The sequence below is a fragment of the Chionomys nivalis genome, chromosome 8, assembly GCF_950005125.1.
Source record: "Chionomys nivalis chromosome 8, mChiNiv1.1, whole genome shotgun sequence".
In the NCBI taxonomy this organism is placed as follows: domain Eukaryota; kingdom Metazoa; phylum Chordata; class Mammalia; order Rodentia; family Cricetidae; genus Chionomys; species Chionomys nivalis.
The window spans coordinates 32,393,112-32,420,358 of NC_080093.1; positions in this window are offsets into that span (position 1 = coordinate 32,393,112).

The following is a 27,247-nucleotide window of genomic DNA, read 5'->3' on the forward strand; positions in this document are numbered from 1 at the left end:
CTGTAGATACTTCAGGTGAGGACCGAAGCTGGAACAAATCCAGGATTCCATCTTCCCTCATGAAGAAACCATAAATCAGATTGAGAACCAGGAACATCCTATATCAGGTTGTTTCTTCTTCTTCTTTTTTTTTTTTTGGATTTTTGAGACAGGGTTTCTCCGTAGCTTTTGGTTCCTCTCCTGGAACTAATTCTTGTAGACCAGGCTGGTCTCGAACTCACAGAGATCCGCCTGCCTCTGCCTCCCAAGTGCTGGGATTAAAGGCGTGTGCCACCACCGCCCAGTTAGGTTGTTTCTTCTTGTGTCACCAACCAGCTCCCAAATCATGACCCAGAAACTTATTAGTTTTGAATGCTCAGCCCAGCTTAGGCATGTTGCTCACTAGGTCTTTTAACTTAAATTTAACTGTTTCTCATTATCTTTACCTCAGGGCTTTCCGTCTTTCCTTACTGTCTTACTGTCTCTATATCTGGCTGACTGATGACTGCCTGCTTCTGGCACCAGGTGTTTCCCTTGTCCTTGCCTCTCTTCTTCTTCCTCCCATTCCTCTCTCTTTCTCTTCTTCCCCTTCTATTTATTTTCTCTGCCTGGAAGCCCCACCTATCCCTCTCCTGCCTAGTTACTGGCCATTCCATTGTTTATTAGAACAATTAGGTGCCTTAGGCAAGGTGAAACAGATGCAACACATCTTTCCATAATTAAACACATGTCATTACATAGTTAAATACAACACAAACCAATGTAACACACCTTTGCACAGTTAAAGTAATATTCCATAGCATAAACAAACATAACACATCCTTGACGAGTTAAAATAAGATTTCACAACAACACCTCAGTTTACCAAATAACTTTACTCGTTTCTCCTCAGAGATCTCCAGGGATCTAAGAAATGGCTGGTAATAAAGATCCTACTAGATAAACCTTCCATATCCATGGTGCTGTTGCATCAAAATGTCTGGATGTTTCCAGAGGAAGCATAACATTCTCTGTAACACATGTAATTGTTTTGAATCCACTTGTCTAACTTCAAAGGAAACTGTTGTTTAGCAATTAGCCCTCAGTATTTTTTCACTTGGTCTATAAAGTCACTCTGACAATGGAGAAGCTGGCAAAGGTGGCTGAGGGCATCCTTCACGCAGCTTTCATCTGCCTGAAGGGACACCCCAGCTCTCTACTTCAGAGTCTCAGCGACATAATCACTAGGAGGGACCTGATGGATTGCACTCTGCCTCTGAAGGAGCAGCTCATACATCACCGTCTCCCAAAGCTTCTGGGGGTTTTGTTTTTATGAAAAGGTGAAGCCACCCGGGAGCAACAGCTGTTTATTTGGTTTATCTTCCAAATTCTCCTTACAAGATGCCACTGTGGCCACCGATGCTTCTGGGGTAGCCCACATTTTCCACTAGGCTAGGATTAAAAAATTGTAAGCAGCATGGATCCCCCTCTCTTCTCTTTATATGCTTGTGTGTTTTAGTAAAAATAAATAACTCTCATTTGTGGTTTCTCCTGTGTACACAACTGAATTGCTACATCCTCCTCTGACGATTCTTGTTCTTCGACTTATAAATTGGCAAGTTCCAAATGTCCACGTATAAGTTGAGTTTTCTTTCGAAGTCAGAGCCCACACAGAAAAAAGACTGAAGGTGTGTTGATGGCTTCCCCCAGTTTCCTTAAGCAATCATGTATTTCTTCTATGCCTTCACTGAAAAACAACTAATAACAGCAAAAAAAAAGCCTTTTCTGCTCCACATATTTTTATAAAAAAAACAAATTTTAATTAAAGAAAGATGTGGCAGCAAGTGGAAACTTTAGTGACAATATAAATAATTGGACTCTTTCTGAAGCTTGAGGATATCATGGTAATTAGCCAATTTCAAATTTGTGCTGTTATTTACATAATCAGATGTACTAACTACTCACGCTTACCAGAACATGTCACCTTCTCTTTCCACTTTGAATATCAATTATACGAAGATAGAGAAAAAGAAAGATAGGATAGAAAAAAGTAAAGATTGTTTTCCTATGATGTCTTGAGTAAAAGCTAAATAAGATACAATATATATGTGTGTATATACATATAAATAAGATACAATATATATGTGTGTATATATATATATATGATGTACAGTGTGAAATCAACTGATCTGTGCTCAGTAGAATTGCTAGGTAATGCAATACATCCTATGACCGTCTTTAGATAAAAAAATATTATTATAATGTGGTAGTTCACAAAGTGTGATGTCCAGAAGGACATCACTCCAGTACTTATTCCTCTGGGAACTATTAGAAATGAAAACGATCAGGCCCACGTTAGACCTGCTGGGTCAGGCCTGGGAATGCAGACCAGAATCTATTTCAGGGAGTCAGTCCTCCAGGAGATTCTGAAGGCTACCCACTGAAAAGCACAGCTGAAACTCTGGGATGCAGCATTTCCTGGATAACCACTAGGTGGCTCTGTTGCTCAGGACAGACTGGTTTAAGGAGGGGAGCAGGGCCTCAGAAGACTGGATGGATACCACTCTTAGATGGGTAAGAAAGTCTCTTACTTGTTGCTTCTATTTATTTCCAAGTAAACATCCACTGTCCTAACTTCCTTAGAATGCTTACAGGACACCACTGTGATTTTACTTGCAAATATAGAAATTGGTATCAATCTGTAGGAAATAAAATGTTTTCTGTACTGTATTGCCAAATAAACACTGCATTTGCCCCTTCCTTGACTTAGTAGGAATTATTTCAGAGGCGTGTCCTGACATTGTTAGAAAAATCAGCGGTCAGCCTTTACCCCAATCTGGAATTCTACTGCATTTTCTAACCCATTCTCACCCTTTCCCCAACTCACTGGGTCTATTTCGGACGTCCCTCAGGTCCTAACCCTTCCGCCTTTGTGGGGCTGGACATACACTGAACCTCCAGCATCTGTCACATCCTGTTCTAGATTCAAGCTCACGCAATGATCAATATTGGAGAAATAGGACAGTAGACTCCACTCCTTCAATAGGGGTACCAGGAGGATGAGCAAGCAGGGGCGAGGTTCCTTGCAGCAGACTGTGGGCTGCACACAGTTTGGAGTTATACTCAGAAGATGCCCCAGTTCAAGCGCTTCTCATAAAGCGATGTAAATTCTTCAAAGGAAAAGCACTGTAAAGATTCATATGAATATTTTAAATCTCTCTCTTTAAGCATCATCATTTTTATTTATCAAAAGAAAAATGATTTTTTTTTCACCCACAGGGGAGAGTGAGGAAGGGTCTCCTCGTACCCAGTCTGTGGGTTTTTTAAGAAGATCAAAGCAAAGCCCTCGAAGGGCACCTCTAACACTCCTCATGGCCTTTACCATTCATTAATAATGGACAGTCTCATCTACAGAACTTGGAATCTTCAACCTTTATGAGAGATGGTTATGCCCACACAAATCTAAAGCAACATAGCACTCCTCCTGCTGTTCATTTGGTTTTGGTAGCACTGACTTAGCCTATGGGTCAGCAGCTGGAGATACTCTTAGACTCAGAGATCATTTGCTACACTGGGGACAGACAAACACTATAGTATAGCATTTACTATACCGTATACACTCTTACATTCTTGGTTAGGGACAACTGTATAGAACTTTAGGATATTAATTTTCAAATCGAGAGAGAATTTGGACATAGCAGAATTATTAGTTTTGCCTGACTTAATAGATACAGTGAAAATAAAACCATTATTTCTCTTAAAGATTCTGTTTCAGTACTCAACAGTGCTGAATATACCTTGTAAGTCTCAGCTAATATCAGAGTTGGAGGGGAAAGCCATAGCAATAATGAAGGTGGAGGTGCTGGTGCTGGCTAAAAGTTCCCCCAGAGTGGGGAGGGAGTTCTAGGCTGCACAGCTAGATACAGGAAGTTGGAGCTAGACATCAGTGACCTTTAGAGTCAGGGCGGAACTAAATGCTTAGGAGCACACAGCACCCATAGGACTTCATTAAGCTCTAGAACAACTTGTTACAATTAAAGAAAAAGATTGGAAGTGACAAGCTAGAGTTGAAAATGACCAGGAAATAAGAGTGCTGCCTACCTGTATTGACATAGTCTGGATCCTCTACTTAAATTCATATGAAAGGTAAAATTAGATAAGATTTTGGAAAACCTTGGGAGGTCAAGAAGGGTTGAACCTTCAAGGTACAGGCTGTGCCTAGAAGTTAGACATTTCGCGCCGAGAAGAGAAAAAGGTGCCACAGAAAAAAAAATATATGGTCACATTTCTAATCCATTGTGTTGGCTGTTAATGGATGGGGCTGGGGGGTAATGAGGAAAAACAACAGAAGAGTGAGAATGACCACCGAGAGATGCTTCTTATTTTACCTTAACTTTAAAGATGATTTTTAACCTCACAGTCTTGTTATGGATCCTACAATTAGAATTAAAAGGAGAAAGGAATCCTTCCCACCTTGTTGAAACATTGGTCTAACTTCAGAGCTCACAGTTGCTCCTTTCTCTGGTCTGTACAGTTCTCAAAGCCCTGGATGGCATGGCAGCAAGTGTTCTAGGTGCTACAGACCATGGAGTCACGGCATTGTGGGGCTTACAGTCTTCTGCTTAGGAGACTACATTGCCCGGACATAGGATGGGCTGGAGGTTGAATGACTCTCCGAACCCTGAATAACGGCCCTCAGTCAACCTCAGTGAGAACCGCGTAAACACCATGCTTTCTCTCCCGTCTCTATAGTGAGACAGTCCACACAGCGCAGGGGTCCCACCTACTTTCTCTGGGCCTTGAAGTCACAGCTAAATGTACTGACTTTACACCTTTCAGGGACAGTCATAGAAATAAATTGTTCACGCCACACTGCGATCCTTGGGGATATTTCTGCAGAAACAAAACCTGAGAAGTATGACCTTGCTGTACACTTGTATTTAATACCAAAATGATTGCATTAAGATTTGGTATTGACTGACCAAATCTGGCTCCATCTTGTGCAGTGTTCATAAGTTGCCAAGCCACAGTGTTTCGAACCAATTGAGGTGGCCTTGGGTGAGTGTCAGAGCCAGGGCAGCTGCAGAGGACTTCCATGCTAGCTTTTCCAAGGCTGTGCACTTTTTCTTGAGAAAAAAAAAAAAAAAAGCTGGTCATTCCATCACCGTGGGGACCCTAGGCTTCCAAAGGCTCTGTTCACAGCAAGTAAGTGAAATATAAATATACAAGTGTTTCACATAGTATCTAATATGAACAAAACCCCAGAATATTGAAAGGAATTTAGAGAACCAAAGAAAGATCCCAGGTCATGATAAAAAGTAAAGGAATAAATTTAACATCCGAAGGAATTCCAATCTATGCCATTTACATTCACATAGGATGAAAGAGATAGACAAAGGCATTACTATGGGGTCGAACCTTCCCCTTTCTCAGAAATCTATATGAATGAGGAGGTGGGGGAAATAGGAGGAGAAAAAAAATAGTAACTTTTACGTCCATTTCAAGTTTTGGTTTAAACATTTGTCCCAGAAAACATTTTGGCAAGAAACACACATTTCCCAGCTGCCACTGAGCGAGCAAGTTGCAATCTCTTTTATAATATCCTTCGCAACTAAGTATTTCCTTGGGAAATTGCCTGGAAAGTTCATTACAACTAAGGATAAAATGACTTCTTGGTGAAATGGCCACATCTACAAGCCAAAGAGAGACACTGTCGGGATCAGCTATAACTCCCAGACGCCAAAGTCTGCCCGTGTGTCACCCAGACCCTTGAGCTGATCATCTTAGGGAAGCATTTGCAGAACGGATTATTAGGCGCCAGGGGAGGATTTGGACAAATTTGAGGATGTAGAGTTGGCCCCATCCATCTCAGCTCCTCAGATGCCAAGACTGTGGGAATAAGAATGGGCTCTTTACTGCTCACAACATCTGAGGTACTGTAGAACTTCTGAGCCTCTGACTGAGAAAGACAGCCTCCAGGAAGCATAGAGAGTCTTCCCATGTTACCACAAGAGTAGATTCCTTGGGCAGAGGGTAAGAAAAATAACTGTGATTGCTCAGAATAACAAAAAAAAAAAAAAAAAAAAAAAAAAAAAAAAAAAAAAAAAAAAAAAAAAAAACACCACAGGATGTTTCATTTCATGGCAGCCAAATTCCATGCAAGCAAATGCTGAGGACAAGGCAGGATAGATCAAAAATTGGCAACAGAAAGAGTGAAGGGCACAGGGCCTGCTTCTCACTGATTGCCATAGCAGTAGGAAATGCTCACAGACACGTTTTCAAACTGCTAAGTTTGCCCCCATTCTCACCTTTCAGAAATGAAAAGCTCTGAATGGGTTTGGGGGGGGTCTCCATAATTGATTATGCTGACATTTCATGCCCAAGGCATTGTGCCCCCAGCTTGTCAATCGAAGAGTCCACCTTAAAGTCATCAACCAGTAATGCAGGTGTCATCTTCCTTGTTTAGCAAACTCAGCATTTCCAGGGAACCAGTCTGGCGTCCGGGTTTGGGTTGGTTCTTTCCAAGCAAAGGTGGGTCCTTTGGATGAGTGAGCTACCAGAGAGTCAGAAGAAAGCACTTGAAGCTCAGGCTGATTTCAAGAGCAAAGGCAGCTGAACCCATTCACTCATGCTCCCCAGGCAGCGATAGCAACAAATGGGGTAGAGAGGGGATGGCACACATTGTACTAGGGTGCATTGTTGAGGGGAGCTGTGGGCTGGCGTTCCTGCCACCCAGCTCCCAGCTCCTGGATGCCTGGCTAGCTCATGCCCCAAAATAACGACACACAAACTGTATTCTTTTAAACACTGCCTGGCCCATTTCTATTCATATGTGTAGCACCTTGAGGTGCGCTTACCAGGAAGATTCTAGCCTGTGTCCATCCTGGGTCGGAGCTTCATCACATCTGCTCTGGAGCACAGCGGCATGGCGTCTGCCCCAGAGAGGAGAGGAAATGGCATCTTAGCTAACTTCCTTTTCCTCCCAGCATTCTGTTCTGTTTACTCCACCCACCTATGTTCTAACCTATGAGGCCAAGCAGTTTCTTTATTATTTAACCAATGACCTTCCTCCATCATTTCCCCCTTTTCTGTTTAAACAAAAAAGGAAGGCTTTAACTTTAACATAGCAAAATTACATATAACAAAACAGTTATCAAGTAAGAATTACGGTTACAATATTTACATCTATTTTATCTTTATCATAACTAAGGAAAACTATAACTATCTATTCTTCAACTCCATCAAAGACTCCAGAAGGATATAATATTACCCAAGTAAATGAGAAGTAAGCAACTTACAAACTCTAGAAATGACAGAGACATCTCGCTGCCTGTACAGTCACCCAAAGTTCCTCTGTACCATTGGGGCATCCATCTTCTGCCTACAGGTCCATAGTTTCCAGCAGACATTTCCATGAAGCAGGAAATTTCAAAGGCAGTTCAGTTACTGTCTGCTGTGTCCTGCAGAATGTCTCACAGACTCTTTCAAGAATCAGGAACTCTGAAAGATCATCTCACCTTTAGGCAAGTTTAGTAGTCCTCTCTCTGCGGGTTCTCTGTGTCCAGTTTATGCAATAGTCCAGGCAAGAGCAGTTTCTTGCCCAAATGGCTATCAAACTCCATAAGGTGCCTCTTCGATGTCGATCTTCTTTCTTCTTGAAGTAGATTGGTGCTGCCAGGAGCAGACATGTCTCACTGTCACGAAAAACAAACCCTAATTTATTAAAACAATAAATGTCCTATTCTGTAGTCTCCAAAAGATATGAAGAATGCCTATCTGAAATATATCTATGCACATCTAGAAAATCTAACTAACATAACTACAAGCTTGACTATTATCAATGATTATCCATTAACAACCTATATACATTACATTTTTAAATGAACTACACAATCACAATACCTTAATCAAGATCAGAAATACATATACATATAACAAAATTGACCTTAAATCTCTATCAATAAAGCAAAATCCATACTAATGCAAATTATTCATATCTCTATCAGTTCATTGTGTAGACTTAGTACATGTTCATATTTATCAAATGCACCCACTGTGCTCAGGGAATTACACTTTATTATAATAAAGTCACAGCCACAATGACACTACATCTCCATCTGCTTCTTTATCCTGTGTCACCAAATCTCCTGTTCTAAGAACAGGTACCTAGCTTGTGTTTTCCCTTCTCCTCCTTCAGCATCACATAGGTGGAAATAGCATAAGAAAGTGTAAACCCTGGGAGGTTGGTGAGACATAGGTAATACAAAAATTGGACGGGGACACTTCCCTTAAAGATACGAAGGAGGAAATTTGGATGAGTACATGTTGCCATTGAACAGGATTTTAGAAAAAATGCCTTGTGACAGTAAATTGAGAAAAGTGAGGTCACAGGCTCTGAGGCCATGGAGTATGCCAGGTAAAAGAACTAGAGCTTCACTAGAACATAGGGGTTCCTTCTGTGTACTCTGTAGTTTCTCGCCTTAAATAGGAGAAGCACCTATTCAATACTAAATAGCAAAGAAACAGACCCTGTTGATTTAAAACCCTTAGTAAGTTAAAATATCGGAGGGATCAGCTCCTCCCCAAACTCTCCACACTCTTATCTCTGGGTCGTGAACTCTGTCTTGGTCTCAGATTCTGATGAGTTTGGACAGATTCCAAGGGTCAGAAAACATAAGTGTGAAATGCATATGTTCACGTTCACTTGGTAATAACTCAGTTGAATGACTGCCCGAGACGCACAAAGCCACACATTGGTCCAGTCTGGTGTACCCCCTACAGCGATTTATGGGTCCAGAGAGGAGAAGCCTTCTGGGGCGAGTTGCCTGTAGGGAGGAGCTTCTGGTTTCCAGCAGCACGGCCCTATCCAAGCTGCCGCAGACAGTTGACTGTCATCCATCTCGGCTCAGAGAAAACTAACTCGCCGTGTTTTCGCCGCAACGCAGCAGCAGGTTAAGCCGAGTTTTTGCCCAAGTGGAGACAAATGAGTGTGTGCCTTTGTGAGCTTGCCAGGCAGGTTGGGAAACAGCCTGGAGCACTCTCAGATGGTAGAGAGCTAGCTGCATCGCCAGTTAGCTGTGGGTCCTGGCTATGCCCCTGTTCTGTAAGCCTCTGTGAATGTCTCTGTGAGGCAGACGAGTTGAAAACGATCTCGAAGGGTCCTTCTAGTTTAAAGGTCAGTCAAGGTTGAAGGCACATACCTAGGTTGCTATAGCCTTGGCAGAAAAAAAGAGCCCAGGAACACATTGCCTCTCAGGAGGTGTGGCAAAGAATCCTGATGGTCATTTTCTACCTAATTTAGAAACTTTCAGGATTTAACACATTTAAACCCATAGCAACTCAAGAAAGAGAACATACACCACACTGTTATCCTTGTCTCATTTTACAAAGAGGAAACAGGGACTTGGACAGAATAACTCGCCTGAGTCACAAGTTTAATTGATGAGTTTATCAAGTACCTTGGGGACAGAGAAGACCCTAATACAGGAAGTGGTACAATACAGGAATGGTTACCTCCAAATTCATACTTGGGCAACTGAGGAGAGGGAACCTGAAATGACCCTATCCTATACTGATGAATATCTTGCATATCACCTTAGAACCTTCATCTGGCGATGGATCGGGATAGAGACAGAGACCCAATTTGGAGCAACGGACTGAGCTCTTAAGGTCCAAATGAGGAGCAGAAGGAGGGAGAACATGAGCAAGGAAGTCAGGATCACGAGGGGTGCACCCACCCACTGTGACAGTGGAACTGATCTATTGGGAGCCCACCAAGGCCAGCTGGACTGGGACTGAATAAGCATGGGTTGAAACCAGACTCTCTGAACATGGCAGACAATGAAGACTGGTGAGAAGCCAAGGACAATGGCACTAGGTTTTGATCCTAATACATGATCTGGCTTTGTTGGAGCCTAGCCTGTTTGGATGCTCACCTTCCTGGACCTAGATAGAAGTGGGAGGACCTTGGTCTTCCCGCAGGGCAGGGAATTTGGACTGCTCTTCAGTATCGAGAGGGAGGGGGAATGGAGTGGGGGGGAGGAGAAAAGGAGCGGGGATAGGGGGAGGGGACTGGGGGGAGGGGGCAATATGTGGGAGGAGGGGAGGGAAATGGGAAACGGGGAGAAGGCAGAAATTTTAATTAAAAAAGAATAAAATAAAAAAAAATTAGCAGCCAGTGTGATAATACAATAAGAACAAAAATAACAACCCAAACTCTTTCTCCCCACCAGGGGCTTATATATTAACACACAGCATTGCTTATCACGCAGCAGCATCGCCCTGAAGGTCCCTCATTATGGAATCCTAAAACTGTTGCTCCTGCTTCCCAAAGTCAGGCCCCTGGGTTACATCCAGAAAAACTGAAGGTGGGGAAAGAGAAGTCACAGAATCTTATTACTGTTATTGTCGAGGATGTGAGGACTCGAACGCAGGCAAGAAGCCACCAGATTGTAGGTGGCACAGAGAACAGAACGACAGCAAGCATTAAAATGGTCCTCATATGTAGACTGTAGTAGTGGGAGCGGCAGGCCGCTTCCCGCCACCGGGCTAGCTTTACCCAAAATAATTACATGGAAACTGTATTCTTTTAAACACTGCCTGGCACATTAGTTTTAGCCTCTTATTGGGTAATTCTCACATCTTGCTTTAATCCATATTTAGTAATCTGTGTAGCACCATGAGGTGACTTACCAGGAAAGATCTTAACCTGCATCTGTCTTAGAGAGAAGAGTCATGGCAACTGCCTGACTCGCCTTCTTTCTCCCAGCATTCTTTTCTGTCTACTCCACCTACCTATTTTTCTGTCCTATTAACCTATTATTTAACCAATGAAATCAACACAAAACAGAAGACTCTTCCACATAAGTAGACTGCAAGAACCATCGCTCCATACCGAACCAGTCCATGATTTGTCATGTGCGCCATATCTGCCATGCGTGTCGTTTTCAGATTTGACAAGCGTGTTGGATTGGACACGTGTGCCGTTCTCTACATGTGCCATTTTCGACATGTGTGCCGGATGTGGCACACATATCAGTTCCGACACGCACTCCAGACGTGGCGTGGCGTCGGGCCTGACACGCGTGCCGAATCTGACACATGTGCCGCTTTTGACGCGCATGCCAGTCCCAACACACATTCCATTTTCTGCATGCATGTTGGATTTGCCGCATGTACCGTTTTCGTCACGCGTGTCAGATTTGTCACATGTGCTCTTTTCGGCATGCATGTTGAGTTGCCACACGTGTTTAGTTGCCACGCGTGTCTGATTTGTCACGTGTGTCATTTTCGGCGCGCGTGTTGTGTGGGTCTAGACCAGTCTAAGCCGGTCTGGTCCTGCATAAACCAGTCTGAACCACTCTAAACCAGACTGGTCTGGTCTGGGCCAGTCTGGACCAGTCTGAACCCATCTAAACTGGTTTAAACTGGTTTAAATGAGAATTTCCTGCATAAACGGGTCTGGTCCGATTTAGACTGGAGCAGGCTGTCTTTGACTCATCTCAACCGGTTCAAACTGGTTTAGACTGGTCTCGACTGGTCCAGACCAGTTTATTCCAGAAATTCTCGTTTCTCAGCCAGAGTAAGATATAAACATCATGAAGAGGAGTTATGTCTTCTTGTCTTATCTAATCCCCCTTGAGTTTCCCCATAATACTATCTGTAACTCATGACATATCCAATAACACATATAACCTAACAGGGAAGAGGAATCACTATTCCTGAAGCTGATTTGGATCATGTGAAATTCATGGAAGGTGATGACAGTGGTATGTGACAGTAGAACTCACAGAATGTTATCATGTGGATAACTTTGAGAGGCACAAGACTCAGGAAGAAATCACTGTGGTTGGGCTGTAATGGGTAGTGGAGACTCAGTAATGGGCAGTGGAGTCTGAGATGTGGCTGAGAATTGTTTCACCGACATGAGTAATAAAGAAAGAGGAATGGCTAAATGGAATAGGGGAGCAATAGGAAAGTAAAGCAGGAAAAACAAGAACAGGGTGGTGGTGGCTTTAAACAGTTAAACAGTTTAAGCAATTAAAATGTCATGTAGAAAGCTATCGATGTGGATTTTTTAAAAAATACATATATCCACAATGTGAGCAGTGAAGCCAATAGTAAGATGACTTCACAGAAATGGGATGGAAAAGGTTGTAAGAGCTGGAATACCAGAAAATCGACTACAAATCATGTCTTCTAGACATGACAAGAAGTACATAATAAACTCTTAAAATCAGAAGAGGAAATTTTACTTAAGGAAATGACCCCATAATATCGGCCGTATCCAACCCAGTGGAATAATTTCTTAATTTCTGATTGTTGTGGGAAAACCCAGATCAGTATGCACACTGTACTCCTGCTCTTGATGTCTTTGGTGCTGTAAGCAGTGGACTTAATAAGCATTGGTGTATAAGTCAAAGAGCAGCATTCCTTCACTATCCCTGCATTTGCTTCCTGATCCAGGTTATTACCATTCTTGATCATCTACTTTTATTTCTCTAAGCTGTGGGGAGTAACCTAAAATTGTAAACTAATGTAAGCTCTTTCCTCCCAAGTTGTTTATGGTCATGATGTTGAATAACAGCAGTAAAAACCCTAATACAGAGATTTCTGTCCTGTCAGGTCCTGTTCAGTTCCAAAAAACACATAGAGATCTACATTAATTATAAACTGGTTGGCCTATTATTAACTCAGGCCTCTTATTAACTCTTATATCCTACATTAACACATAATTCTTGTCTGTGTTAGTCATGTGGCTTGGTACCTTTTATCAATGAGACATTTTCATCTTGCTTTCTCTGTGGCTGCGTAATAACTTCAAACTGAGCCCTTCTCCTTCCCAGATTTTCTTGTTCTCATCATCCTGCCTGGTCTTTCTGCCTATACCCTCTGCTTGGCTACTGGCCAATCAACATTTTATTGAAAAATACAATATAAGTGACAGGGTACAAGTCCATTGTCCCACAGCACATTAGATTGTAGAGTTCTTGTTTTGGAAAAACAAAAAAAAGAGTGTGTGTGTAGGGGAATTGTTGTGGGACAATGGTCTTGTATTGTATCTTAATTAAGGGAGCCATTTTGGGGTTGTCAAGAGGCTTGACTCTAGAGGGCTTCCCAAGTGTCTATAAGGATGTCCCCAGCTAGGACCCTAGGAAGCCCTCTAGAGCCAAACCTCTTGACAACCCCAAAATGGCTCCCTTAAGAGGGTGTCTGAATTGACCTTGTCCCATAGTCAGACTGATGACTATCTTGAATATCACCATAGAACCTTCGTTGAGCGACTGATGGAGATAGAGACAGAGACTCATATCGGGGCACTGCACTGAGCTCCCAAGGTCCAGTTGAAGAGCAGAAGGAGGGAGAATATGAGCAAGGAAGTTAGGCCCACGAGGGATTGGTCCACCCACTGAGACAGTGTGCTTGAGCTAATGGGAGCTCACCAAATCCAGCTGAACTGGGACTGAATGAGCACGAGATCAAACTGGACCCTCTGAATGAGGCACAATTGGGGCCTACTGAGAAGTCAATGATAATGGCACTGGGATTTGTCTCTACTGCATGTACTGGCTTTTTGGTATCCTATTTTATTTGGATGCACACCTTCCTAAGACTGGATGGAGGGGGAAAGGCCTTGGACTTCCCACAGGGCAGGGTACCCTGCCCTCTCTTAGAACTGGAGGGTGAGTGGGTGAGAGTTAATGGGGGAGTGGGAGGGAAGTAGGAGCGGGGAGGAAGTGGAAATTTTGATTGATATTATTTATAAAGTAAAAAAAAATAATCTGCTAAAAAAATAAAAATAGTCCCACTTAAAAAGAAAGAAAAAAACAATAGACAGAGGTCCTTTGACGTTGCATTAAATGTTTTTAATCTCTTTCATAACTTAATAGGGTTTAGGAAGAAATCCATGCTGTCTGGAACCTGAAGTGATTCTCTTCACACTGCTAGTGTAGACAGATAAAATGCTAAAGTTGAAAACCGGAGTGGACACACAGCTCATAACCAATGCTATGAAGAACAAATCAACATTAAGATTTGGTAGCTATGGACTAAGAATAACAGTAGTCACATTGGGGGACTTAGTTAATGAAGCATATTCCTTGCCAGGTTGATGAAACAGGAACTTCTCAGGTCTTTGCTCCAAATATGCCTTTATGGGTTTAAAGTCTAGAGAACTCAGCTTTCACAGTCCATTTCCAATATAGGAAAGAGCTGCCCACACACTATCATCTCCCCAAACAAATGAAGGGCATAGGCAAAGGGAAACTTGAAGGTGATAGTATATGTTCATATTTCAATCAGTAATAGGGTAAAAAAAAAAAAGACACGACTTTTGGAAGGGCATTTACATAGTCAAGGTTACCTGCACTTCTTTGACCTGAGATTATCAAATATAACAGAGACAGAAGATCATCATGGTTTCAAAACACAGAAGTCCACGACTGTTTGCAAACCACAGGTCAAGAAGCTAATCCCTATATTATGTTGTCCACAGAGCGTACAAATGCAGAAAGCAAATGTCTAGTACTAAAATATGAGCAAATATAGAAAAGGAAATGTTCTTGCCACTCCCTGCTCTTACCACCAACATACTCACGGCGAATCCAAGGGCAGGTGATCACAGAGAAGGCACCCTGTGTTGGAAGACAAACTAGAGCTTGGAAAGAAATCTGGCATTCCTAGCAGCAATATGTGAGCAGATTTGGCTTCACAGGTGCTAATCATAAAGCTAAGGAGACAAGTTGAGATGAACAGAAGCAGGTGTTGTGAAAAGAAAAGAGGATAAGGACGAGAGGAAATACTAATTCAGTGAGGCACAATGACCTGAGCCAAACGAAGCTTAAAAGAACATATACATTAATCCTGTGAGCAAGGGATGATTGCAGTAGTAGGGAACATGCATGGAACTACAGATAGTAGCTTACTGATGAGTAAAGGGCAGCTGGGAAAAATATACTTCAAATAGATTCCTTGAGAGGGGGATATAAACTTATTGGAATATTAACCAACATTGTAAGAATAATTTCTTGGATCAGTTGATTTGAAAAAGTTTTCCATACACAAGGCCAGAGTGTATAAATTGAAGAGCTTTTTTTTATTGTTGTTGTACACAAAACACTAGTTACTAAGAGTAACTTTTGGTTATCTTGGAAAAATAGTTTCTTTCCAGTGTGTAGTGAAATCTTCATGTGCAATGAGCATCAAAAGATAAGATGCAATTACCAACCCAAAAATCAATTTGAGACCTCACTGCTAAGATTTCACAATATTTATGTGTTAGATGAAATTTGATCCAAAGTGTCCATTATATTCAAAGATGATATGGTCAAATCCTTAGAGACACATTTCTAATGTTCATTTCTGTGTAAATAAAAGTTAGTGGTGTTTGAAACTGAAGAGGCTTCTGATGGCAACAAGGGGGACATGGGAGAGTGCCAGGCTTTATAACCATTAACTCTAGAGCTATAGAAGGAGGTAAGTTTCCTACTTATTGCATCAAATATAAATCTATTAGGTTAAAAATGTTCTAGATTCAACACTACAGAGATGATGCCCAATTGATCACAGTGGAAAGTACAAGGCACAGTTTACTCTAAAACATCAGGTGTGTAGAGTTATACCACCAAAAATATGAACAAATTTCATGTTTTGTACAGAAATTCACAAAGATCTGTCAATTGAAAAATGAAACTAGAATGTAAATATAAGTCATTAGAGAAAATTTCTAAAAACTATTTGTAATATTTCTTGCTCATATTCTTCCATTTGGAAATTGGAAAACAGTTGCAGGAATTACAGTGTATTTTATGTGTTGCATATTTGTGGTCCGTGTGAGAAAGGAAATACGTGTACATATGTCTGAGGTGTGTTGAGGCCAAAGATTGATGCTGGGTATCTTATATTTTCCCTCTCTATCTTACTTTTTGAGACACACTATTTCACTGAATCTAAGGCTCCCTGATTCTCTAGACTTCCTAGCTCGTCAGCTCTGAGGATCCATCACCCCTGCCTTCCCAAGCACTGGGGTGGAAGATTCACACAACCACACCCAGCTTTTCTGTGGGTGCTGAGGTGCAAACCTAGGTACCTATGCTCACAAAACAGGCATTTCCGTTTCCCTTCAATGTGTTTAATAGCCACTGTCTCACTTAGTTATGAGAAGTGTGTGGTAAAAACTTGCTTTCTGAGTCTAGATAGAAAACTGGCTAGAGCAGGTCTTGCTGGCCCTGGTGTGTAGGTAGCAGAAACACTGATGTACAGGACTGTGACATCTATTAAAAAAAAAGCACAGCTAGGAATCATAATTTCTTCCAAGGATGAACGGCATTTCAAGACATGAAGGCCTGGGGTGCTTAAGCCTGGATAACATTAGAATCAGCCTTTGGTGCCTTGAAACGCAAGTCGTTCTCCAGACCTAGGTAGGGAAACATCGTCAGTATTATTTCAAAGGTCCTCAGTGTACACCCATGTTTGGGAAGCCGTGGTAGAAATTTGAAAGATGTGGTATCTCATGCCTTTAATGAATTTGAGGACAGTTTGGTGAGTTACCAGACAAACAGGCTATGTGGAGAGATCCTGACAAATAGGAAAAAGAAAAGAAAGCAATGAAGAATGGAAGGAAGGAGGGAGAAAAGGAGGGAGGGAAGGAGAGAAAAAGGGAAGGAGAGAGGAAGAGAGGGAGGGAGGGAGGGAGGGAGGGAGGGAGGGAGGGAGGGAGAGAGGGAGGGAGGGAGAAAGGCAAAACCATGGTAGAAATTTTGTGCCAGAAGAGGATTTACTGTGAAGCAAAGGAAGAAGCTGAAATGCTTAAGAATCTTCAGTTTGCACAGGAATTGATTGTGAAGACCTACATTTACATTTGAATCTGTGATTATCTCCACGGAGGTTTCTGGTGTCAGCTGGAGTCCTGTACAGAGGTTTATTGGAAGGACAGGGGAAGAAGAGCTGGATACAGTAGAGAAAACATTTAGACTTATTTAGACTTGTGCAAGTCAGACATGAAGAAGAGGAAAATCAGATTGGGGACAATTTTTATTGGTGTCTATTGCTATAGTAAATACTATGATGGCGGGGAGAAGCAGGGATGGGAGCAGAGAAAAATGTAGAGCTCAATAAAATCAATATAAATAAATAAATAAATAAATAAATAAATAAATAAATAAATACTATGGGGGAGGGGAGATTTGTTTGACATGTAGATCCCTGGTCGCAGTCCATTGAGGGAAAAAGTCAAAGCAGAAGTTCAAGGCAGAAACCTGGAGGAAGGAACTGAAGCAGATGCTAAGAAGGAGTGCTGCTCACTGACTTGCTACTCCTGGCTAGCTCAGTCTGCCTTCTGGTATACCTCAAGACCTTTCCTTTGGGCCTCCCCATTTAATCAATAAAATGTCCCAGTCTTGTCCACAGGACAGTCTTATGAAGGCATTTTCTCAGCTGAGGTTCCCTGCTCCAGCTTGTGTCAAGTTGACAAAAAAAAAAAAAAAAAAAAAAAAAAAAAGAAAAGAAAAGAAAAAGAAAAACAAAACCAAGCAATGTTTAAATGGAGGCTTGAACTTGGAGGAAGCCTTAATTTACTGTAAGCATGGCTCAAGGTCTGGTGTTCAGGCTCACACGATGGTGTAGAGAAGGCATTCCTATACCATTCCTCCAAGTTGCACCAGCTGGCATTCCCACCAGCAGCAAATAAGGACCTTGTTTCCCCACATCCTCCTTGTGTTCTTTGTCATTTGCTTTCCTGCTGATTGCCCTTCTGGCTTTGGTAAAATAGAATCACACATTTTTAATCTACATTCCTCCAGTGGCTAAGGATGTTGAACATCTTTTCAGATACTATTTTTCTTTTTTAAAAAAGATTTATTTATTTATTATTTATTTATTTATTATGTATAGTGTTCTGTCTGCATGTATGCCTGCAGGCCAGAAGAGGGTCGGGAAGGCGAGCTGTGAAATGCTGGTTCCTGGCCATGATGTGATGATTGCAAAGATCAACTCACAGCAGTTGTGGTTACCTGAACAAGAACAGCGTAACAATAAGCCAGTCCAAATTCCAGCATGAGTAGGAACAGTTACCTCTGAAACTCATCCCTGGTAGAGGAGCTATTGAAAGTTGATGACCTTTGAGGGAAAGGAGTCACCCTCCTTTGAGGATATAATTTCTGGTAGACTGCCCATGCTCCAGTGGATGGTCCAAAACCCATGCATAGATTGTCAAGATTAAACTCAGAAGAACTTGAAGTTGGGAGGGAGTTGGGATGCGGAAAATTAGAGGCAGCTAGAGGGTGGCAATGGTGGATAAATACAATAAAACAAGCTACTCAACATAAAAGCTAGCATCTGTATAGAAGAGAGAACGCATACATGTATTTTGGAGTCTGGGTTACCTCACACAAGATTTTTTTTTTTTAGCTCCATTCATTTATCTGCAATTTTCATTTTTCTTTCTATTTTTTATTTTTCTTTATGGAAAATTTATTGAAATACTCCAAGGAAGGAGAAATAAAATATTGTATTATAGAGATATAAAGGCAAAAAACACAATAGGGGGACTAAAAAGGGAAGAAGTGGAAGAGAAAGTTCAATAAAGGATTATAGGGAGGGACAACTAACATCAAAGGCCATTTGAAAAGCTATATGGAAACATACTACTGTAGAAGAATCCCAAAATATGTACATATATAAAAAGAATTTAAATGGAGCCACCAAATAATAGGGGGAACAATGCCCCAATTAAACATCTTTATATCAACAAGTAAAACTTCCAAAGCCAGGAATGGATTATATCTTGTTGAGTCATTGGCCAACGGAGTCCCATAGAATCTCCCCAACATCATCAGTTATTGTCAAGGCTATGGTTGCTCTTCAAACCTGATGGCAAGACCCATGTTAACAAGCATGGAGAAGTTGAACTGGTACCCAGATAAAATCTCTACTCCCTACTGATTAGTGTTCATGTTATTGGAAGAAACTCTGCCTAGTAGGAGAAAGGTAAACATCAAAATCGCCCAGTCACAAATCCTGTAAAATACAATAGTGAACCTGCAAGTTACACTGGTCTGTTTGCAGCACAGATATTATGGGAGTAACCATTGGTTGGATTTAAGACCATGAGAGAGGGTTGAAGGGGAGGGGGAGTAAAAGGGAAGGGATCAGAGAAAAATGCATAGCTCAACAAAACAAGACCCATTCCATGAGATGGAGCCCATACCTGATACTGCTAAAATGGGCAAGAACCTGATACTAACTAGATCGTGGAAGTGGAGGAAAACTAGTACTATTATTCTGCTAAAGAAACAGCAATACAGTGACCCCAAATGACATGTTGCTGTAGTGTGGGTCATTATCTCGTTCAACCCATAGTAAAGAAACTTCTTGCAGTAGATGAGAATTAACACAAAGACCCACAACTGGACAGTGTGCAGGGAGTGTGAGACCTTGGGGACACTCATCCCTAAGTGGAATATCTTTATCAAAACCTTCCCCACGTGTCTCAGGAATCTGTGCAGAAGAGGAAGCAGGAAGATAGTAAGAACCAGAGGTGGTGAATGATGCTGAGGAAACAGTGTTCTCCACACACAAAATGACTGGTGCCCATAGGAAAACTTAGAAACAGGCAGCACAAATGAGACTTACACAGGTCAAGCCATATGGGGTCCCAGCATTGATGGAGGAGTGGCTATGGGATGCACACTTAACTCAGAAGTTATCTATAATTGACGCTCCTGGCAAAGGTAAAATTCGTTTTCTTTAATGAAGTATCCCTGAGTTAGACCAACGACACTCCAAAATGGGCCCTGTGCCAACACAATCTGTACTCAAACATGGTTGTGTGTTTTATTTACTCATTCATTTATGAATTTTATTTTGCTTTGTTTTTTAAATTATCTATTTATTTTGGTTTTTCAGGAAAGGGTTTTTCTGTGTAACAGTCTTGGCTGCCCTGGCATTGCTTTTGTAGACCAGGCAGGCCTTGAATTCACAGAGATCCGCCTGCCTCTGCCTTCTGGGTGCTGGGATTAAAGGTGTGAGCCACCACTACCAGGCTTGCCTTTGAGTTTTAAGGGAGAGAAAAAACATGAAGTTAGGTAATTAGGTGGAGGTGGGTCCTGGAGGAGTTGGAATAGGGAAAGAATACGATCAAATTATACTATATAATAATTTCAAAGAATAAGTTCTTTATAAAGAAACAATAACAAAAATAAGGTTATTCTGGATGTGGACAAAAGAGACTGTTAGGCACTGTTCACAAGCATGTAAACTAGTCCAGCTACCATGGAAGTCAGTATGGTGGTTTTCTAAAAACCCTAAAATTACAGTTACAATGTAGCCTAGTTATATCACTCCTGGGTAACTAGTCACCAAGTCTCTAGTCAGTATGGAACAAAGACATGTGCACATTAATGTTTATTGCAGAACTACTCACAACGGCTAAGTTATGGAACCAATTTCAGTGTCCATCATAGAGCAATGAATGAAGGAAAGTATATATGTGTGTGTGTGTGTGTGCATATATACACGTATATATGGATTGAAGGAAAAATACATACATGGATTATATATTTATATTATATATATATGTTTGTGTATATTTTTCAGTCTTAGAGAAAAATGAAGCTGTGCAGGTTTAAGAAAAAATTGACACAAATGTAGACAATCATATTCACAAATGCTGTGAGTTCTTAGAAAGGCAACCATTACAGGCTTTCTCTCATTTGTGGACAGTAGATGTATAGAAATACATAGAATCACGTATAGATAGATGGCACAAAACTGGAAGTAACTGGCTATGGAAACAAGGGAGTAAAGGGAAGGGAGGAGAGAGAGAATATAGGACTAATACAGGAAAATGTTCTGTGTAAAACAGCACCATGTACAGGAAATATACACAATTAAAATATTATTAAATAAAGGACTGGGGTTGCAGTGGGTAGATAGCTTACTAAACAAGCATCTTGAGTGTTTGAGTTTCAATTCCTAGCATTCGCATAAATGCAAGGCGTGGTGGCACACACCTGTAATCCTAGCACTAGGGAAATGGAGATAAGTGAATCCCAGGGGATTGTTGGCTAGCCAGTCTAGCTGGAATGGGGAGGTCAGGTTCAGTAAGACACTGTCTCAAAACATCACCTTTATCTTCATCATCAAATAATAATAATAATTAATAGTAATAATAAAAATGAGACAAGTGAATGAAGAAACCATCTTGATGTCAACCGCTAGTCTCCATATGCCAACCTCTGACCTCCACACAGGCCAATGTGCTTGTACATACAAGTACGTACTTGCATCTAGCTACATAACACACATATGCACATGTATATGAATATTATTCAATAAAGAGTTAGGGTTCTTTTAGCAAGAACCATTCCACTCACCTTCTTACTGAGTTGTCATTTTTATATCAAGTTTTATCCTCTATAAATATTAATTTTTTAAATATTTACTCACTTCTAGTAAATTGCCGTGACAAACAGAGTAGTTCTCCCAGTAGCCTGGGGAGTGTGTTCTCATTCCTTCTTTCTGACACTAGTCAATGGTATTCTCCAATTTCTGAATGACCGACATGCTCAGTATGTGTGTATGGCTTTCATTAAAATGACTATACATGTGAGGATTATGATATGATCTACATGCCCTTGAAATAAACGAAATGTTTATATATTATCGCTCAAACCTTGCTATTGCCTGAAAATATTAAATTAACTCATCACTTAAAACAATTGGTCCTGTTGAGGCATCTCTACACATAGGGAGGTTGACAGATGTGTTTCACTCATTTTTCTGTCATGGAGCCCAATAAAGCATCTGACACAGAGAAAAATTTCTTGATTAATCAAATAATTTATTTCTGTGCTGTTATTTTAGCGCGTGAGAATATAAAGATGCCCAGTTTTCTTTTCAGAGTAGTAAAACTGCTGATTTTCATCTCAAGCTTTTTGTGTATAGAATTGTGTTGGGGCTTCCTATGTATCCCATGGTGTATCTGTCAAAAAAAATTTCATTACTTCCCCCCACCACAGTGAGAGAATACTTAATGACTATGTTAGGGTGGAGGGTTTCTTGTGGCTCATGGTTTAGGAGACAGTCCATCATGACAGGGAGGGCACGACACTGGGGACACGTATGGCCTTGTTAGCGGGATCTTGCTTCATAGCTTGCTCACAGAGTTGCTACTGACCAAGAATCTGAGAGACAGAGAAGGGGGACATAGGCTATAACCCTAATGCCTGCCTGCTAGCACCCTATTTCTTCCAGCTAAGCCCCACCTCCTAAGGGTTCTGAAACCTCCAAGAACAGTTCCACCAAGTGTTCAAGCATGTGCGTCTTGGCAGGTGACTTTCATTGAGATCATAACACAAAGCAGGTTTAAACTGACCACTTGACAGTTGAGGAACCTGGGACTCAGAGTAGCTTTTGGGTCTTTGAAATTCACAGAGATATTAGATAATGACATCAAGATTAATGCAAAAAAAAGCTTCTGTGCACGATTATTGACAAGTGGTTCTACTGCCAACTCTAAGTCATTGTTCAGTAAGGCCTTTTAGCCTTCAAAGTCTATGTGGACTTTCAAACATCAGGATAATACAGGTTTCCTCTTGGATTCTGTTGATGGTGTGTCTCAGAATTCATTTTTATCATCTAAAGATATTTAAACTCCTTGTTGACTTTTCCAAATCAAATAAAACTTATGCGTGTGTTTTTCCAGCACCATATGCCTTCGAGGGTATCTTCTTTTTAAATTCCAGAACTTAGCAGGGGAGGAAATCTGAAGAGACAGTTTATTCAGTGAAGTGCTTGATTTGCACTAAGTTTCATCTCTAGAACCTTTTTAATTGTTTTTATTGAGCTATGTATTTTTCTCTGCTGCCCTCCCTCCTCCACCCTGCCCTTCTACCCTTGCCCATAATCCCCATGCTCCCAGTTTACTCAGGAGATCTTTTCTTTTTTTCTACTTCTCATGTAGATTAGATCCATGTTTGTCTCTCTTAGGGTCCTCTTTGATTTTGTTTGTTTGTTTAAAAAAAAAAACAAAAACAGGAGTCTGTAATCCCAGCACAGGGAAGGCAGAGATGAGATAGGAGGATTCTTGAGGTCTGGGGAATGACCAGCCTAATCTAACTGGTTGGTTTCAGGGACCTCATCTCAAAAATCAAGGTAGACAGTGCCTGAGAATTGGCACTCAATGTTGACCTCTGTATCTCTGTCCTCCCAAGAACACACGCGCGCGCGCGCGCACACACACACACACACACACACACAGGAGAGAGGAGGAGGAGAGAGGAGAGAGAGAGAGAGAGAGAGAGAGAGAGAGAGAGAGAGAGAGAGAGAATTTTGCATGGGGATAGTGTGTATATTTTTCTGTTAGTGCCATAGCAAATGAAAACACATTTTGAGGCCAGAAAAACACATATTTATTATCTTATAGTTATGAAAGTTAGAAAGTCCCATGGTGATTCATGTAATTCAATGGGGTCATCCAAATAATCGAAAATGATTTAGCTGTACTCACCGATGCCAAGTATTACATTCTGTGTATTTAGGGATCATTATTCTGCCTACCACGGGCTATTTCCCCACTTTCCCTAGAACATTTCTTCATCGAAAATTCCTCACAGTGATGATAAAACTGTTCAGCCCACTTCAATTCAGTTACTTTCCTCAACTTCATGAAGCCTCACCATGTAGGAGACACTATGATGGATGATCAGGGGAAAAGCAAAACACGAGAACTGTGTATTATGGCCCAGAATTACAGTTTATAGCCCTGGTTGATAGACATGGTATATATAGAAGAATTAACTAGATCCAAAAAGGTCCCGCGTCATGTCTAAAATTAAAATCACAACATGGAGATTTTGTCCACTGGATTCCTTAGGTTATGTAATTCTAAAGGTTCTCTCGTCCATAGGGCATGGGAACATACTAGCACAGTATGAAACCATCGGTTATGTTCATTGCCAGTTTTTTTTTAACTTCTCGTTTTTTTTATTGAAAAAAAATTTTCCGCCTCCTCCCCGCCTCCCATTTCCCTCCCCCTCCTCCCGCCCCTCCCCCTCTCCCCCTCCTCTTCTCCTCCCTCTCCAGGCCCAAGAGCAGTCAGGGTTCCCTGTCCTGTGGAAAGTCCAAGGTCTTCCCCACTCCATCCAGGTCTAGGAAGGTGAACATCCAAACTGTTTAGGCTCCCACAAAGCCAGAACATGAAGTAGGATCAAAATCCCATGCCATTGTCCTTGGCCTCTCATCAGCTCTCATTGTCCGCCATGTTCAGAGAGTCCAGTTTTATCCCATGATTTTTCAGTCAACAGTGGGTCTGATCTATTGGGAGCTCACCAAGGCCAGCTGGACTGTGACTGAAATTCATTGCCAGTTTTAACTTGGTCCTGAGGAGGTCTGTAGGAGAGGAGACTGAATCTCCTAAGGAATGAGTACCTCCCGTAAGGACGTGCAGAAAATTAGCTCAAGAGCCTGTATCTAAATCCCATCATGTCTGCTTCCAAAGTAAGTACTCTTTACACATACGTCTCTAGACAAAACTAAATCATCCACCCCCCAAAATTCGGATTATTCCAATTTCCACCTCCAGTCAGGCATCAAGCTAAAGCGTTCTGCATGCTTTGGAAAATAAAGTCTAATTTCACTCTTGTGTGAGGTGAGGCTAGAGGATGGACTTTAAAAAAAAAAAAATTTGAGTTCTCCTCTCTTTGAAAGCCAAGTACTTAGTTTTACTCAGCATGCCCTGAACAATGGCTTCCCAGACACAGCTGACAAGCTTTGTTTCTGGTTATTCACTTGATACCTACCATTTGAAAACTGAAAACTGATATGCTGACTTCAGCTCATTAACAATGGCATCTACAATAAATATATGGTATGCCTGACAGACATCCTTTCTCGGTAACTGCTGCAAAAATAAGCTTACCAGTCTGCAAATTCTCATGGAAAAAATTAATCATAGTGGATTAAAAAGAATCACTTCGTGACTTCCACAGGCATTCCTTCCAAAGGACCAGCCTGCACTTTAGGTTTCTCAGTGGTGTGGAGAAAGAGAAACTAAAACTTGACACAGGTAAAGCAAACGGGAGAAGACAGAAAATAGAAAAGAGGAACGGAAGGCTCAACCTGCCCACTAAGTGAGGCTTGGAGTCCTTGTCTTTGTGGAGGAATTCCAGAGACTTGAGAGGCCCCACATCTTCTTTGAACCGATGTGGTGGGCAGCTGAGAGCAGGCAATTACCCACCAAGGAGGATGAGACCCTCCAAAGGCCACACAAGGAGACATAGCAAAGGTTCAAAGGTTCTTCACGATGCAGAGAATGTTTGATGAAATAGAACAAAGTCGGGAACTGAGAGAAAGGGGTGTCTCAATTGCTCTCACTCTCTCTGGAACTGTTTTTCACTTTTTGTTCCTTTGAAAACACTTAAAAGATGCATCCAACTTGTGGAATATTTCATATGTTTTTTCCCAAGGGAGGAAAGGAATTAAACATAGATTCTAAAGTAGGCTGCCAACTCATAGAAGAATTATGGATAAATGATTTACATTGCTTAAGCTCTCAATATCAATCTACTAAGAATTCAATTGGACCAGATTGCTTCTCAGACATATTTTGAGAACCATTTTCTTTCAGTATTGGCCTAAATGATTTCAGGAAGGCCTGAAATATTCTCTGTAAATGAACAGTTCGTAATGTTTTGTCAGGTTCAAAGGCAGCGTCCTCCCAGATGACTGATAAAATTGGGCATCAGCTGCATTTTGATCAAGGTATCAAATTTTGCTGTGATTGGCAAAATACCCCAGAAAGCAGTGGCCATTATGGTCTTCCTTTTGCCTTCTGTAACAACCAGAGCTGACAAAGTAATCATAAAAGTCGAAGTTAGAGAGATGACTGAGTATTTAAGGGTGCAGTCACCTCTTGCAGAAGCCCCAAGTTCAGTTCCCAGCACCCACATTTGGTGCCTCATCACTGTGTGTAACTCCAGGTCCAGGGGACATCCACACTCACATTCCTGTACGCTCACACACATGCACACAATTAAAACAAAACAAAATCTTAAAATAGGTCATGAAAGCCTAGAGCAATATCCAGATTAAGCACATCCTAAATATAGGGTGTGGGATTCGGTTCTAAACAGAACAAAAACAGTGGAAAACCTGTTAAAAGTCAGGTAAAGTGTTGAATTTAGTTACTTCCGTGGTTTTGACCAATATTAATTATGAAGTTAATATTTGGAGATGCTAGACAAAGCAGAGATGGGAACATTCTACTATTTTCAAATTCTTAGTAATTCTAAAACGATTCCAGGATGAAAATGAAGCTGAAAAGACTGTATCCTTATGTGAGTGCATTGCATTTAGGTTGATTGGTCCATGCGGCATTTCTTTAGCATCTGTTAGCCCTTTCCCAATCTCCTTTGTCTAGCAGCTGCTCTTCCTGATGTGCAGCCTCATCCACTTGAACTGTCTCCTGTGGCATCCCACACATCCCTGTGTGCCCCGAGTCAGTGCTGTGCGTGGAGCAGGACGCATCTGATGATGTTTCCCAGCTAAATAAAGGAGAGGAGAGTATGGATAAGATGGTGTCACACACATAGTGATGGGCTATTTGGGTGGGTTGTGAGAGTGAATGAAATTGCTGTTTAAACTTGACTTCCCTGGAATTGTGTTCCCCCAAAGCTAACTACATACTTTGTGTTGAAAATAAGCAAAGAAATCGATCTGAGGTGAGAAAGATGGAATCTAAGAATCACTTTTGAAACTCTGTGCTACTCCTTAGCATTTTGAGTATCACACACCTTTCCTGGAAATACAGGATAACTTCACCTTGCAAGGTCTTCAGAAACCAGCACTTTACCTGGCTCGTGAATGGGCAGAGCTCAGTAGCTGTTCCAGGTCCCTTTGTTTATCTCTGATTCCTATTGGACCTGTCATTAACAACAGTAGCAACAGCAGAGGCACTTCTCCCAAGACTCCACTTCTTCCACGTCCCAGAGACACTCTTATCTTTTACCTTATATATTTAGACTAAACTCCTGGCTCCTTTGGGGGGCATTTTAGTGTTGTTCAGATAAGTAAGACAGGTAACAAGAGTTTTATGACCATGCTTAGAAGCTTTGGGGGTTTGAACCTATGGCTTGAATTATGAAGTGGGTGGGGTATCTCAGGGACTCATACAGTAAGTTCTGGGCTCTTTATTTTTCATTTGCCCCCTGAATAAGAAGTATGCACCCACACTGCCACTGTCCATACTACTAAAAATGCTAAACTCAACGCACACAGTGAAAATTTTACATTT